Here is a 16,570-nt window from a genome sequence, read left to right on the forward strand (position 1 = left end):
TACCATAGCGCGACATCAGTAAGTATTTGGCAATTTCAGTTTTTATATTTTATAACCAAATAAGTCTAACAATTCCAATTTCTTTTATATTACCAATGAAGCCTGTAGAGAACAATGTTGACCACACTACGGATAGTAACGGCTCAAAAAAACCATCAGTAAGTATTTGGTAATTTCAGTTTTCCCTTTAATTGTTGATTGATTTCCATCCATAAGCTGATTCATTGTTTTTTTTTAGGTAAAACGGAGAACCCATAAAAGAGGTTGATGTATCTACGGATGAAGCTTCCCCACATTCTGAAATAGAGGTATGTATTGCACGAAACATTGTTAATTTCCCACCAACATGGCATATCCATGGGTATGTACTTATATATTGACTTCAACTAAGCCATATTAATTTCCCATGCTTGTTTATAGGTGTATGAGTGTCGTTTGTGTGTGCATGACAAGCGTAACAAGGTGGCACATGGTAGAGTTCATTGGTCACCGTTCCACAACAGTTGCATGGAAAAGCAATCCCGGAGGGTTGCTATAAAGGTAGTATTGAAGAAGCCATAAAGGAACATGCAATTATTCCTTGAGAGGCAGGTGAAACTATGACTGTTGGTAACGCAACTGGTAATTTTGTTGTTTGGCCAGAACACCTGATCTTATGTGACCAGGAGGTTTGTTCCCTTTTAACTTTAAATCTATATGAAAACTTAACCGAACAAATATCTATGTTCAGATTCATTTATTTTAAAAAATGAACACTTGTGTTCGTTTATGTTCCTTTGTTTATAATCTAAGCTAACATAATTGAACAAAGATAAACGAACATAAAAGAACGTACGCTCATGAACATAAATGAACGAACGGAGCATGTGTTCCCGCCGAACACAAATTTTGTGTTCGTGTTCATTCGTTTATTAAATAAACGAACATAAACGAACTTCCCGCTGAACGTTTCACGAACAGTTCAACGAACGTTTGGTTTGTTTACAGGCCTACTATTTTGTTCTATTCAATTACAAAATATGACATTAATTATACATATTTGTTTTTCATATTATGTTGTTCCAGCTACCACCACTCCCATCCTCAAAAGAACCAGACAGAGCTGGCAAGAAGCCAAAGGAAAAGTACACAACAATAGACAGGGTGACCAAACAGAAGACAATGAGTAGTACCCAAGAAAACCGACGCCTTAGCTAGTATATAGGTAGTCGTTATTTTGTATTTTGTAAGATATTTTGCATATATCTTACAAAAAGATGTATACATTTGCTTAAGTGAATATTATTGTTAATATAATTTGTTTCTAATTTTGTTTTGTCATGCTTGCTTACAGCTGTTTTATATTACTGCACAAAAAATAAAAATAATTATATATTGCCTAATTACACACTATTTGGCCACATAGAACACATTAAATAGGTGTGGCCAAAAGTAAGACAATATTCGCACCCCAAATTACAAAAATTAGAGTCTATAAATGACAATTAGCCACAACAAAAACATTGTTGTGTGACGAAAGGGTAGCAAAGTTGATGGAGATAACAAATTATGTGTGGCTAAAAGTGTGACAAAGCCACACCGAAAACTCGTGATTTTATATATCACCATTACCCACACCATGCTTGCTTCGTTTTTTGTGTGTGTGACAGAATCATATAAAACGTCATATAAAAAAATCACCATGTGTGACCAAATGGCATAAAATAACCACACTAGCCATTGGCCACACTTTCATCACTTGGTTTTTGTTTGCGTGGAGAAACGAGATCAAATGGTCATTGGAAAAATCACTATGTGTGACCAAAAGTATGATAATGGCCACACTTTCTATTACAAAAGCATTATGTGTGACAAATGGTAAGACAATGGCCACACCACAAACTACAAAAGAGTGTTTGAGTGGCAAGTTCACATTTTTAGCCACATTGACAGTAACCTCCAGTGTCTATATGATATGATTGGCCACGCAAGACATCACTATGTGTGACGAAAAGTTTAACAATAGTCACACTTTAAATTAGGAAAAGCATTATGTGTGACAAACGGTAAGACAATGGCCACACCACAAACTACAAAAGAGTGTTTGACTGGCAAGTTCACATTTTTAGCCACATTGACAATAACCTCCAGTGTCTATATGATATGATTAGCCACACAATACCTCACTATGTGTGACGAAAAGTTTGACAATAACCACACTTTAATTACGAAAAGCATTATGTGTGACAAACGGTAGACAATAGCCACACTATAATCTACAAAGGAGTGTTTGAGTGGCAAGTAAACATTGTTAGCCACTTTTAATGTAATATACAGTGTCTATATGATATAATTAGCCACACTATTATTAAATTTAAGTGGTCATTGCTTTGCTATATCCACACGGTATATGTCACAATGCACGCTTAACACAACCCTATTGGCCACATTATTATAAAATTCATGTGGCTGAAACATGAATTCATGTGGCTCTATACGTGCAATGGTCACTCATAGTAAATAGTCATGTGGCCATTTTCTACCGTTTAGCCACACATATTGGAGAGGCTTCTTGATGGCCAACAACTAATGCATGTACCCTTTAGCCACACTTATAATCACATAAGGCCACTAAAAACTGTGTGTGGCCATATCATACCCACGGTGTTGCGACCTTTGGTCACATATGACCTGAACCAAAGTGTGTGGCTAAAGGCCTACGGCCACACTTTTTTCGTGTGACCAAAGGTCAATTTTCATGTAGTGATAAAAACTAAAGTTACCAATATGCTCTTGACTTAACGGACAAATTAAACGGAGTTACGAAAAAGTACTAAAATGGTCAGTTTTTGAAACATGGAGTAGCCTGTTACGAAAAATTCAAAAAAAGTACTAAAGTTGCATAGTTGATAAAACCACAGGTACTAAAATGGCACTTAACTCTATCTAAAATGATTTATTAATATGTTACAAGTATGAATTGTGTACTATAATTTCTAAGTTCATTTTAATAAGTTCTATGGTATTGGGTATGTGGCAACCATCCTCGGTTTTATTCCGAGTCAAGGACCGAACCAAGACCGAACTAAACCTAGTTCACTCGCTTAAGACACACTAGTGTGTTTTGAGCCACCGAATCTCATATTTTCTCTAAAACTATTTTATAAACTAATTTTAAATTGTTTTCTCAAAACACTTGGTATGTTGGATCTAACTTGATCTTATAACAAGTTTGGACCGACAAAACCAAACACTTGCTTAACGGACGTCGAGGTTCTTCTTAATAGAACTACACACTTGGTTAAGCTTCTTTTGATTTCATTGAGTTAGCTCATAACATTTTGGAACCTCGGCTTTGAGCTTGACCAATTATCAAGACTCGAACCGACATATCTGAACACTCGTAAAGTTTCGTTTTGGTATCTATTTAACTTTGCAATATTGCAATTGTACTCAAATATTTACTTAACAACGGTTAAGTAAAAACTAATAAATAGCACACCAAGACCCGACTTCGAGTTCCAAAATCAATACTTTAATTCCTTATGTGTTTACATTTTAGCCTTCAAACTTTAATTATTTATGTTACTTGTCAAGTTATTTTACTTTAAAGCTTTTAAAACCATCTACTAACTCAAGACCCTTTTTAATCTAGGTCTTGCCCGTTGAACTTACCTTTCCCCTGTTTTATCGCAAACTATTCTTTAAGTTACTTATTTCATGTGAGTACATTTCATCCCCCGTTTTCACTTTTATACTTTGGAGGTAACATGCATACTTATCCAAAACAAGAACGATTTACTATCTTCAAACCACAAACTTTAGGGTGTATGATACTTAGAATACTTGCTCTATTGTGTGTTATATGTGTCATATGCTTTACGTGCACGAGTGTTTATTTTATGTTGTTGTGGAACGCTATATGTATGATCATACGCACCTCTAACTACTTAGCCTTGTGCAAGTAGCATAGGGAATCATTATCCGAGTATGTCGGTTGTTACCGATTCGAAAGGATCCTCATTTACATATGTTTTATATACCATGATCGATGTTTTTATTTATAGTCTCATTAACGTTTGTGGGTTTCGCTCTATTATATATATATATATATATATATATTCAAAACTATGAAATTGCTCACCAACATACGTGTTGACAAATATTATTTTATACATTGTTACAGGTTTGATTATTATTTGACTTGGAGTTTGGAAGACGTCACTCTATATTGATACCGCTAGGTTATTATAAGAATGCACAATATCCGTTTCTTGCATTTGGTGTTTATTTGTATGAACAAGATGTGCTATTTTGGTGATTGAATGAAATTAATGAGTTGTTTAAATATTGTCACTTTAATAGTGTATTGTGTTCTTGAGCAATCCGTTGCACCCCGACATGTTCCGCCGCCTTTGTTCGGGGTGTGACAGTTTGTTATTATATATTTTAGCGTTTGAGTTTTTTTAATTGAGATGTGTAGGTTTTTTAGATTTTTAACAAACAAACATAAACGGACATGAGCATGTTATTTTTATAAATGAACAAACATCAACACATATATTTGTCTAATGAAAAAGGGATGTTAATGTAGTTGACAATGGTGGGTAGTATCGGAAGTTAACCGACGATGAAGATGATAGACCAGCAACAGAGAGCATGTAAAGAAGATAAATTAAATTAGGGTTTAATGATAGTATTTACCAATAAATGAGATCTTATAACTCATTTGAGGGCTATTAGGGTTTGGTAAGACCCATAACCCGTGTAAATTATTCTTTGATGATTAAGGGGTTATTTCACTAATAAATGAGATGTTATAACCCGTTTAGGAGTTATCCGGGTTTGGTGAGACCCATGACCCGCAAAAATTATTGTTTAATTATGAAAGAGTTTAATAAATATATGAAATGTTATAACCCATTTAAAGACTATCCGGGTTTGGTAAGATCCATACCCGTGAATTCGGGTTTAATGCATGAGAAGCTTCCATTTATAAATCAAGCAATCTAGTGGCTCTTAGGAATGAGGGGAACAACTTGAGAGTGACACGTAGGATTTCATGGTAGACAATTATATAGATAGTTAAATATGATACGTAAATAAATGGTAAAAAGTTTATTTTCTTAAATAGGTTTTGTTCATTTATATATGTGTTGAAAATTTTGTTTATCCACGCCGATCGTCACAACTCACATTTAGCGTCAAGTACGTTCATAACCGAATCTTCACTTCATATCTTTTCAAAGTTTATAACACATAGGAAATCCCCTGTCATGATTGGTCCAATCAGGGCCGGCTCAACATCCTCGGAGGCCCAAAACTAACTAAAATGTTGAGACCTTTTTCTTTTCTTTATGTGTATAGCTTTAGAGAGTATACAAGAATTATAGAATATGGATAATATGCAGTGATAATTGATGTGAAACAATCCTTCTTAGCTTGTGACCCATTAATGAGTTACTAATTCTAAAAGAACTCTACTTTCAAAATCTCATAAAACGTAACTCTTATTTAAGATAGAGGTCTTATAAAACTGGCGGCCTTAAGCCATCGCCTCATTTAACTTACCCACGAGACGACCCTGGGTCCAATAAACTTAGACACGTAATTCTCAATTTAACTCGGTGTGGTTGGCCAACTTGTCCTATAAAATAATAGTGATAGCTACATCATGCATCTCCCTTAGCATGCTTCAGTTGTACAAAAAATGACTGACATTGATGATATTAAAATCACTAACATTTCTCCCCCATGTACTTTGTTCAACTTTGTTATTTTCGTTCTTAGAGTTTCATTTTCGTTGTATTTTTCTTCCCTATGGTTTGTTAAAATATGCTATCTCTATCTGGCTCCAACATATGTTAATGATATTAAAGAAAATTACATTGAAAATGAAACTCTGGGAATAAATTTGGAGTGACATTGCAACAAATGAAACTCTAGGATGGAAACTGCATTTTAGTAATACAAATATTATTGATTTGGCAGCCCAATAATATCTATTGGGCTTGGAGTGTTTCCTTCCTTGTTAATGAATGTGTTAATTATTAAATAATAATAATAATATCTGCTCTGCTCTGCTCTGCTCTGCTGCCGTCAAACCTACAAAACAGACCACGGGCGGACGCTTCCTCCACCCCAAGTCCAATCGACTCCACTCTATTGCCAAACACCGTCCGATCAGGAGTCTATCTGGTACCAAACTACTACGAGTATAAATAATATATAATCTGACCATGTTATTGCCTTATTGTGTCTAATTGTTATCATCTTCTTAACTGTTATTTATTCTTCAATTCAATTGTTGCTTTATAGTATAGGATCTTCTAAGTTTGTTTATTCAGTAATCTTTGTATTGATTTTCAAATTTCTTCTGCCTTTTAAAGCATGACGACGACGACGCCGCACGGTATCAAACTAGCCATCTCTACTTATTTCGGCACATTCCACTTATCATTTACTCTTTTTAAACAAACAAAATTGTTATTGAATAAGGAAGGATGTAATTGCAGAAAGTATGCGACTGTCTACTTAATAAAGGACCCTTGTCACTAATACTAGTCATCAAATACACACAAGCAACAGGTTACCAACTCCTTGCTCGTCTTAATTCAGCATAATTGCGTTCAAGCCTTCAATATTCAACTACCAGGTACGTACGTACGTAGTATTTTAATTACTTTGATCAACAATGATCGAGTGTTGAGTACTATTTTAGGTTCATTTGGGGAACCGCCAAAGATTGTCACTCAGTATATGGCATTGTACGACAACATCATTCACCATACGAGGTTTCCTAAGTTTTCATCTATCGTGTCAAATGAATTTGGTCCAGATGTAAGTATCCGGGCCCTGTTTTTCGGTTGCTTTATTATTGTTATATTCTCACGTGTTTGTTTTTGAATCATGACAGTGTGCATATATTTTTGATGGGTGGCTTCAACATGGGAGGTTATCTATGAATCAAATTATGGATAGGAATGAGTCATATATTAAAAATCGAGGCTAGTTCGGATGAAATTGTATATTTTTTTAAAGATTTAGGTTAGCAGTTGAACACGCGTGCTAAAATTTTGTATTACTACGCAGAAAATGGCAATGCGAGTAATGTGTTACATGAAAACTTTAACAAACTTGCTCAGGCTCGTTTTATTGAAAGATGCCCGGCTTTTGAACCCTTTCTTGAACCGCAAGAGGAAGGTCCAAAGAAACGCGGTGCTAAGACTAAGGTAACAACTGTCACCCTGTAGTAGGGTTGTTCAAACAGCGAGCGTTGGCGTGTTTGTAAATGAGTTGAGACGAGCTGAGGACAAGCTCGAGTCAATGTAAGCTCGGTTCGTTGGCTTATTCATTTAGCTGGTTCACTCGAAATCAACTTGTTTGTAAATGAGCCGAGCTGCGCCCGAGTTCGAGCCAAGACAAGCTCACCTTGTTGGCCCGCTCATTTAGCTGGTTTGCCCAGGACCAGCTTATTCATAAATGAGCCGAGCCAAGCCCAAGGTCGAGCCAAGGTAAGCTCGTTTAACGGGCTCGAATTCAGCTTTGGTTGTAAACGAGCTGACCGTAACCCAAGGTCAAATCAAAGGTTGGTTGTAAATGAGCTGAGTGTAGCCCAACCTTGAGTTAAGGTAAGCTCGGCCCTTTTAGCTGGCTTGTTTAATGGGCACAAATTCAGCTTGTTTGTAAACAAGCCGAGCCTAGCCTAGCCCAAGCTCGAGTCAAGGTGAGCTCGGCGCGTTGGCTTACTCGATTTCAGCTTTTCTGTAAACAAGCCGAGCCTGAGCTCAAGCCAAGGTAAGCTTGGCTCATTGGCTTACTAGTTTAAACTTTAAATTAAAGCCCAAATTTTTATATATATGAATTATAACCCAAATTTTAATGTAAAAATAAGTTGTAATTTTTGTAGTTTATTTGTTATGCATTATATGTGTGTTAAGTATATTATATCACTATGTGTAAAAAAAAAAGAAAAAAAGAAACAAGTTGTGTCGAGGAGCTACAAGCCGGCTCGAGTTATTTATGACCCGATCTTGAGCTAAACATTTTAGCTGGTTAAGATAAATCAGCCAGTTCGTATACAGACTTACCAGGTAGGTTCAAAAGTAATTGAGACTTAACTTACCAAATATTCTTTTATATTGCAAAAACATGGTTGCATATTTTAAGGTTTTGTTAATCCTTAAATGTATGCAAGTGACTTTGATTCTTTCAGATAGGTGATGTTTCACAAACCTTAGAGGCACGTGCATTAGCTGCTGCAGCTCCCATGGAATCATTAAGATTTTTAGTCGAGTCGGATGCATTGATCAACGGGGCCCTTAATAATAATGATGATGATATCAAAAAGTCTCCCACCACAAGCATTGTTGGGGAAAAGGTTCATTTATTTTAACTTTTGTGCTATTACTTATTATTCCAAGTTTAGTAACGTAACGTGCCCTAACATATATTGTGGTTTACAGCGTAAGCAAGATTGTTTAAAATCTGAAACCGAGAATTGGGCGACAAACAAAAATAAAGAAATACTTTGGCGCGTTAATTTTGAGGAATTTGTTCGATGTCTACGTTATAAGGTTGTTTTCTTTCTGCTTGATTAATTTATGGTTAAATTTGCGTTAAGTTAAGGTTGTTCATGAGAAAACTACAAATGTTACAAGGAAGCCAAGTAAACTACTACAAAAAATGAAGCGGAGTAATAATAATTACATTAGGTTAAAATCTGTATAAGTGTATAGTAAAAATAATTACTCAAGTGTTATTGTGTTAGCATAATTTCTCTAGTAATTTGTACGCTTAGCATGCTAAATCTATTTATATTTGATCCTAACACTATATATACATGCACACATTTGACATTAACTTTTTAGTGTGTGGTTTACAGGCATGTGTTTCGCATGTGACTGAACGTATAGATAGCGTAGCTGGTATTGTTCTACATGCAGTATTTGAGGCAAATAGAAGAGATGAAACCAAAGTCAAAATGGAAAAAACTGGTTAAACTCTTTCTTTAAACATCATATTAGCTTAATTTATTGGTTGTTTCTAATATTATTTTGTGACATGTTGTCTACAGTCCCGCTTTTGTTGCAAACCATATTTGATGAAGCAATGAAGACCGAAGAAGGTCGAAGTTTGACTTTAGAGCGTGTTCGGGCCACCCTTGTTCAATTGGGCTGTGAACTCCCGACAATTGCAATAAATGAAACATATAGCATAGGTACTTTCACTTTCAGCCTGACCCATTATATAAATGGGTCGTAAACGCCACATGCCATTTTTAAAAAGTTGACCTCAATCTGAGTTATTGAGTATTAATTTTTTTGTGTACAGACTTGAAGAAAATCATCGATCAGGCTCAAGCCCAGGAGGTTTGGTCCATGCTCTAATTTTAATTATAAAAGAAAATTTACAAAAAAAAGTATTTTTATTTTTACTCTTTTTCTTTTTTGCGGTTTTGTGTTTTGCAGGTTGAATCGATTGTGATGAAGAAATATGGAAGAGAGTCTTATAGGATGTTCAGGTTATTAGCTGAACGTGAGCGGTTTATTGAGACGGATAAGGTAGTTAAATCTGTTGACCAAAGTTTGACTTATCTGTTGACTATAAAATGATTTTGACCCGTTTGCTGTTTGAGTTTTTGGTAGATAGCGAGCGCTACATTTGTTGAAAAGCAAGATGCACTGGTTGCTCTTTTTAAGCTATGGAAAGATGATTTCTTGCATCTCGAGGTACTCGTTCAAAACTTGTGATTTTGTTTAAATGATTACAAAATTATATGAATCATGTGAAAACAAACATGGTAGAAATAAATCATAACCTAAGATTAAAACACGTGTTTGATTGATCTGTTTGTTTCAGAGAATTGGAAACGGAAACAATGCTCAGAAGTCGGAGGTTATGCTGTGGAAGTTGAATAAACGGTCTGTTTGGGAACAGGTCTTGGATGACATGTATCACGCAGCACTCAACTTAAAACTTCGCATTGTTCATGAAAATGACCTCGCAAAAGATGTATGCATTCTTTTGTTTTTGTTTATTATGAAATTTGTTTGTTTAGACATTACATTAATGTGCGTTTTTTTCTTAAATAAAATGTGTTTGCAGAGTCTGTTGGTGGTTAAAGGAACTGCAGATGATGCTGCGATGAAAAACCGATTGCGTGCCAAATGGAAGGTTCTAGAAGCTTCTCTTTTTATTCTTGATGATGCTATCTTGCTATTGCATGACTTTTGAGTATGATGATGGAGAGCAAACTGCTCATAACTGTTTAGTTTTTCATAATTTAGTAGTTATTTATAACAGTGATTAAATGTTAGTCAATATTAACCGAGCATTCTAAAATGTACTTGGCTATCATTTTCACATATGGTGTTGCCAGATATCCTCCATTATATGTGTCATTCATCGAGTTTAAAGATGTGTAGTGTAGTGTAGTGTAGAGGGGCACAATATCGGGTTATTTTAAAACCCGGAACCGGGTAGGAACCGGTTTTTTGTCATCGGATACAGAATGGAACTGGTTCCAGTCAGGAACCCGCTAGGAACCGGACCCGACCCGCTGAAATGAAATGGGAACCCAGTGGAACCGGGTAGGGTAGGAACCGGACCTGGGTTTTACGTAAAAACAGGATATTTAATTTAAACATTTTTGACCGTTAGGAACCGGTTCCAATGGCTTTATAGCCGTTTTTGACCGTTGGAACCGGTTTTTTTAACTATATACACCTTACACACATACTATAAATAGCATGGTGGTGTGTAGATATTGTTAAACCACTTTCAAAACTCAGAGATCAAGAAAGACCTCTTCTTCTAATTAAGATGTTTTCTCTCTGAGGAGTTTTCAAGCCAATCTATAAGTCTCTTTTCTTTCAAGTGAAGCAAGGCTACAACCTTCGACTTTGGTTGTTTGGCCCGCTATAGCCGTTTTTGACCGTTGGAACCGGTTTTTTTAACTATATACACCTTACACACATACTATAAATAGCATGGTGGTGTGTAGATATTGTTAAACCACTTTCAAAACTCAGAAACACACTTTAAATCACAATTAAGCTTAAACCGGCAATCAATGGTAAGTTTCGACGACGTTATGGTCATCGAAACAACACATGCCCCGAGGTTTGGGTTCATTATGATTTGTGTGTCATGACCGACTCACAAGAGAGGCCCGGTGCAAGTATTGCTTCAAGTTTCTGAAAGCGGGGTTGAACTTTATCTTACGCAAGCATACCAATAAGTATTGCCGTGAGAACAAAAGTTAGGATGCCAAGAAAACGGAAGCGGGAGAGTCATCCGGCTTTACAACTCAAGCACCTACCGTCGCCAGTAACAACGCTGTAGTGGTGTCTAACATCTTTTAATAGATGGCATTAGAATTCTAAATATGAGTGTACGCATATGTATCTTCAGAACTCTCATATTGTCAAAACTCGAGGAGTAACTCATTAGATTATGTGATCTATGGCTAAAGTTTTAACTATGAAATAGTAATAATTAATTACAAAGTTAACCAAGGCAAAACTTCTATTTTATTGCAAATCCTTACTTAGCTTACTCTCATTTCTCTTTCAAAATGTTTTGCAAATTAAATCATAAATCTTTGGTTGCCATGGGTTTTAATCCTCGGCTGGAGTTAAATCGAGGCAATAGAGTAGTTGAACTTATTAAGCAGACAATCAAGTAGTTAAATTATTTCTTTTATGCAGTATTGCTTATATTAATCTAAGTAGCAATTTTGCTTCACACTTTTAACTATCAGAGTTTATCGAAGAAATTGAATGAATTTTATTTTTGAGTTATTTTCAATGTTTTGAAACCTGGCCGGGACCCAGTGCCAATACCGGTCCGGGTCGTAGTATACAACCCGTTTTCTAATGGACCTGCCGGGTCTCACGGGCATCGGTTGGACCGGACCCGGTGACCCGACGGTTGGACCGGCAGCTTTGTTATTTTCCCCTTTTTAATAGTCAGATCTGAATAATATCACCAAACACACAAACTAAACCCTATATTCACTCCAACACCACCGCCGCTCCTAACATCTGACGCTTCTAACACCGCCACTCCCAAATCAGATTCTTCGGTCTTATTAGATAAATAGACAATTAGTTATTATTAGAGGGTGTGCTATGTAATTATGTTTTCTATTTATACCTCCTGTAATCATCTTTGTTATTTACAATATATACACAATACAATTACCAAGTTCAACTTGGTATCAGAGCCTTGTCTCTGTAATCCTAATCTGCCGTCACCAACAACCCTAGCCTGTAACCCTAATCTGCCGCCACTCTTAACCACACCACCTGTCCACTGATTAACATGGCGCTATTACAACCATTCTCTGATGCTACCAAAACAACCCACAATTCTCACAAATTCTCATTCAAACTCTCTCCCACAAATTATGGATATTGGAAGGCTATACTTCAACCCTTTTTGGTTACAAACAATCTCTATGGCTATGTGGATGGCACAATCCCATGTCCACCAGCCACTATTCAACCACCCTCCCCTGCTGCCGATCGACCACCACCTGCACCACAGCCAAACCCTAATCACACCACATGGCTATCAAACGATGCTCATATTCGTATGCTCATCCTTTCAACTATCTCCGAATCTGACTTCAGTCATGTTCAACACACTAGCACATCACGTGAACTCTGGTTGGCTCTTGAACGAGCCTATTCACCCAACACTATCTCCCGAGAATTTACTCTCAAACAACAACTGCTGAACATCGAGATGAAAAGTGATGAAGCACCATCTGCCTACCTTGAACGAGCACAAGAGTACGCGGACGCTTTAGCCAATATTGGTGAACCGGTAAAAGAAAAGGATTTGGTTATGTTGGTTGTTGCTGGATTACGAGACGATACCATGTACTTAATAGTAACATTATCACTCGACAATTTCCTACTGCTTTTAACGAATTGCATGCCCTAATTTCTGACAATGACTTTATGATCTAAAAATCTTTACCCACTGTCCCTCCTGCCCAAGCATTCACAGCCGCAACCTACAACCCCGTACCCATTACATCTCCTCTCGGCCCCTCCCACTCTCCCACCATCCAAGCCTTACAACAACTTGCTAACCAACTGAGCATTCAGCACCAGTCCGTGCAACCAGCTTTACCTCAACCTCAAGCTAATTACACCAACCGTTCTGGAAATACTAGGGGTCGTGGTCAAAACAACAGACGGGGGCGAGGTTCTTACAACAACAATACAAACTACAATTACCGTAATCAGAACAGCAACAATCGCAACCAGTTTTCTTGGGCATCTACCCAGAACACAGTTTTTGGTACTTGTATTCGATGTGGAATTGGCCACATCCCCTCTCAGTGCCCCAACCGAGATCCGTCTACCATGCGTGGTCGTTCACCGTCTGCCAATTATGCTGATGCTCGCTCACAAGCTTCCACCTCTTGGCGTCCGGATACCGGTTCTACTCACCATGTGACACCTGATCTTTCAAGCTTTGAGTATTCTGAACCATATCATGGTGGTGACAATCTTTTGTTTGTGATGGTAAGCCTCTTCCAATCCTTCATATTGGTTCTTCTCGCTACTATTCTCCAAACAAAACTTTTTCCCTAAACAATATTCTTCATGTTCCAACAATTAAACAAAACCTCCTTTCCGTTCAACAATTTTATCATGATAATAACGTGTTCTTTGAATTTCACTCTAAATTCTTTTATGTGAAGGACAAGCTTACACGCACTACCCTCCTCACGGGTCCCAGCAATGATGGACTTAACTCATTCTGTCTTCCTCGGATTCAGGATGTTCCCAAAGTTGCTTTCTCCACTGCTCGTGCTTCGTACAAGACTTGGCATCAAAGGCTTGGTCATCCACATCAGCAAACTTTAAATTCTATGCTTTCTAAATATCTTTTACCTGTTTCAGACAAAAAATCTGGGTTTGCTTGTGATTCTTATTTTGTGGGAAAATCTTCCAAACTTTCATTACCTTTATCTGATTATAAAAGTTCACATGTCTTAGATTTGGTTATTTGTGATGTTTGGGGCCCTGCACCATTTTCTTCGTATGATGGTCATCATTATTTTTTATTATGTGTTGATCATTATTCTAAATTTATGTGGTTCTTTCCCTTAAAACTTAAATCTGATGTGTTTATCACTTTCCAACACTTCATAACTATGGCTGAACGACAGTTTAAAACAAAACTTAAATCGGTCCAAACCGACTGGGGAGTTGAGTTTCAAAAATTATCTCCTTTCTTTTTAGAACAAGGCATTATCCACAGACTTTCCTGTCCACATACAAGTGAACAAAATGGCGTCGTTGAGCGTCGTCATCGCCATGTCGTCGAAACTAGTCTCATGTTCCACAAAAATTTTGGCACTTTGCTTTTGGCACAGCAGTTTACCTGATTAACCGGATGCCCTCTCGCCACAACTCACATATTTCCATTTGAACATCTCTTCAATCGCAAACCCGATTACTCTTTTCTTCGGGTTTTTGGGACCCAGTGCTATCCACATCTTCGAGCCTACAATCCTCACAACATGGATTTTCGATCTATTCAACGTGTTTTTCTCGGATATAGCACCTCACATTACGGATACCGGTGCTTTGATCCCCATTCTAACCGGCTTTATATTGCCCGTCATGTTCGATTTAATGAACATGTCTTTCCTTTTCAGCCATCACCATCTTCTGCCCAACCAACACCACAATCTCCTTATTATTCCTCTTATCCCACTCCACCAATATCACCAGACCATACACCAACCCACACATCAGCCCCCATATCCAATTCAACTCCACCACCCTCTTCGACATTCTCACCTACAAACGCTACTTCCACTCCTCCATCTGTTTCATCCTCCATACCTATTCCTCCTCCTCCACCGCCACCTCGAACCCACCCACCTAATTTGCGACCCAATCCGAAACAACCTTCTCGGTACAATCCTTCATCTTACATTACAACCATCTCCCCGGGTACTGAACCCGTGTCCTTTGCTATTGCCAACAACGATCCTCACTGGCGGAAAGCCATGGCTGAAGAATACTCAGCGCTTGTTCGAAACGGCACTTGGTCTTTAGTTCCACGTAGTCAAAATATGAATGTTGTGGATTGCAAATGGGTATACAAATTAAAAAAGGATCAAACTGGAGCTGTTACGCGTTACAAAGCGCGTCTTGTAGCTAAAGGTTTTCGCCAACAACCGGGTGTGGATTATCATGATACATTTAGCCCGGTTGTCAAGGCTACTACCATTCGTGTTGTCTTGTCTATTGCGGTCACGAGAGGGTGGTCTCTTCGACAATTGGATATACAAAATGCCTTTTTGCATGGTGATCTCAAAGAAACTGTTTATCTCCAGCAGCCACCTGGTTTTATTAATCCTCAAATACCAGATCATGTGTGTCTTCTTCATAAGTCTCTTTATGGGCTTAAACAGGCTCCACGAGCGTGGTTTCATCGGTTGTCATCTGCTCTAATTGCCCTTGGATTTAGAAGATCCAAAACATATCCCTCCTTGTTTATTTATTCAGTGGGTAACACTCTTATATATGTTGATTTACATGGATGATATTATCCTCACTAGCAATGATCCCGCTGCCATTGATAACATTGTTCGTCGTCTTAGCACCACTTTTGTTGTTCAAGACTTAGGAAAGTTGTCCTACTTTCTAGGGATTGAGATTGTGCAACGTGGCAAAGATATATTATTGTCTCAAAAGAAATATATTTTGGAATTACTAAGCTGGGCTGGGCTTTCTCAAGCCAAACCGGTTCCTTCGCCCATGACCAATTCTGACAATCTAACACTTGGTGACAGCGCCCAATATAATAACCCAGTTCAGTATCGACAAATTGTTGGGGCTCTTCAGTATGTTACGTTATCTCGTCCTGATTTGACATTTGCAGTCAACAAAGTCTGTCAGTTTATGCATTCTCCCACGATTAATCATTGGTCAGCTGTTAAACGGATACTGCGATATCTTCAGGGCACATCTGATTTTGGTCTTTTACTGCATCATAAATCTGCCTCGTTACTTCATGCTTATACTGATGCTTCTCTTACAGCATATAGCCCGGATGACCTTCGCTCCACCGGGGGATTTGCCATTTAAATAGGTAACAATCTTGTTTCTTGGACTGCTCGTAAACAGAAGACTGTCTCTCGGTCATCCACGGAATCTGAATACAAGGCGTTGGCCGACACTGTTGCTGAACTGACTTGGCTAGAGAAACTTCTTCGTGAATTGTGTGTTCATATCACCACTGCTCCTACAATGTGGTGTGACAACTTGGGAGCTACCTACCTATCTGCTAATCCAGTGTTTCATGCCAGAACAAAGCATGTTGAAATTGACTTTCACTTTGTACGCGAAAAGGTTGCTCAACAACAGCTGGTGGTTCAATTTATATCTATACAGGATCAGATTGTTGATGTCTTTACCAAGCCGTTACCCACACAACGGTTTCTATTTTTAAGGTCCAAGCTACAGATCGAACCTCAGCCTTAGCTTGCGGGGGAATATTAGATAAATAGACAATTAGTTATTATTAGAGGGTGTGCTATGTAATTATGTTT

At 37.7% G+C, this 16,570-nt stretch overlaps 1 pseudogene across 1 annotated transcript in view; it reads left to right on the forward strand.

Annotated features, from left to right (window-relative positions):
- Positions 1-10,221, forward strand: part of LOC143564487 (uncharacterized) — a 30,394-nt pseudogene extending 20,173 nt beyond the window's left edge. The window contains exons 2-14 of the transcript XR_013140879.1: positions 6,495-6,634; positions 6,701-6,819; positions 6,896-6,983; positions 7,060-7,211; positions 8,195-8,359; positions 8,445-8,555; positions 8,864-8,975; positions 9,056-9,199; positions 9,313-9,350; positions 9,450-9,542; positions 9,627-9,710; positions 9,841-9,993; positions 10,087-10,221. The product of XR_013140879.1 is annotated as an uncharacterized LOC143564487 (transcript). The remainder of the gene's footprint in view (positions 1-6,494; positions 6,635-6,700; positions 6,820-6,895; positions 6,984-7,059; positions 7,212-8,194; positions 8,360-8,444; positions 8,556-8,863; positions 8,976-9,055; positions 9,200-9,312; positions 9,351-9,449; positions 9,543-9,626; positions 9,711-9,840; positions 9,994-10,086) is intronic.
- The last annotated feature ends 6,349 nt before the right edge of the window (positions 10,222-16,570 follow it).

Source organism: Bidens hawaiensis, unplaced genomic scaffold (genome assembly GCF_021521415.1).
Source record: "Bidens hawaiensis isolate Kalapana, Puna unplaced genomic scaffold, B.hawaiensis_p1.1 tig00022007_1, whole genome shotgun sequence".
Classification (NCBI taxonomy): Eukaryota; Viridiplantae; Streptophyta; class Magnoliopsida; order Asterales; family Asteraceae; genus Bidens; species Bidens hawaiensis.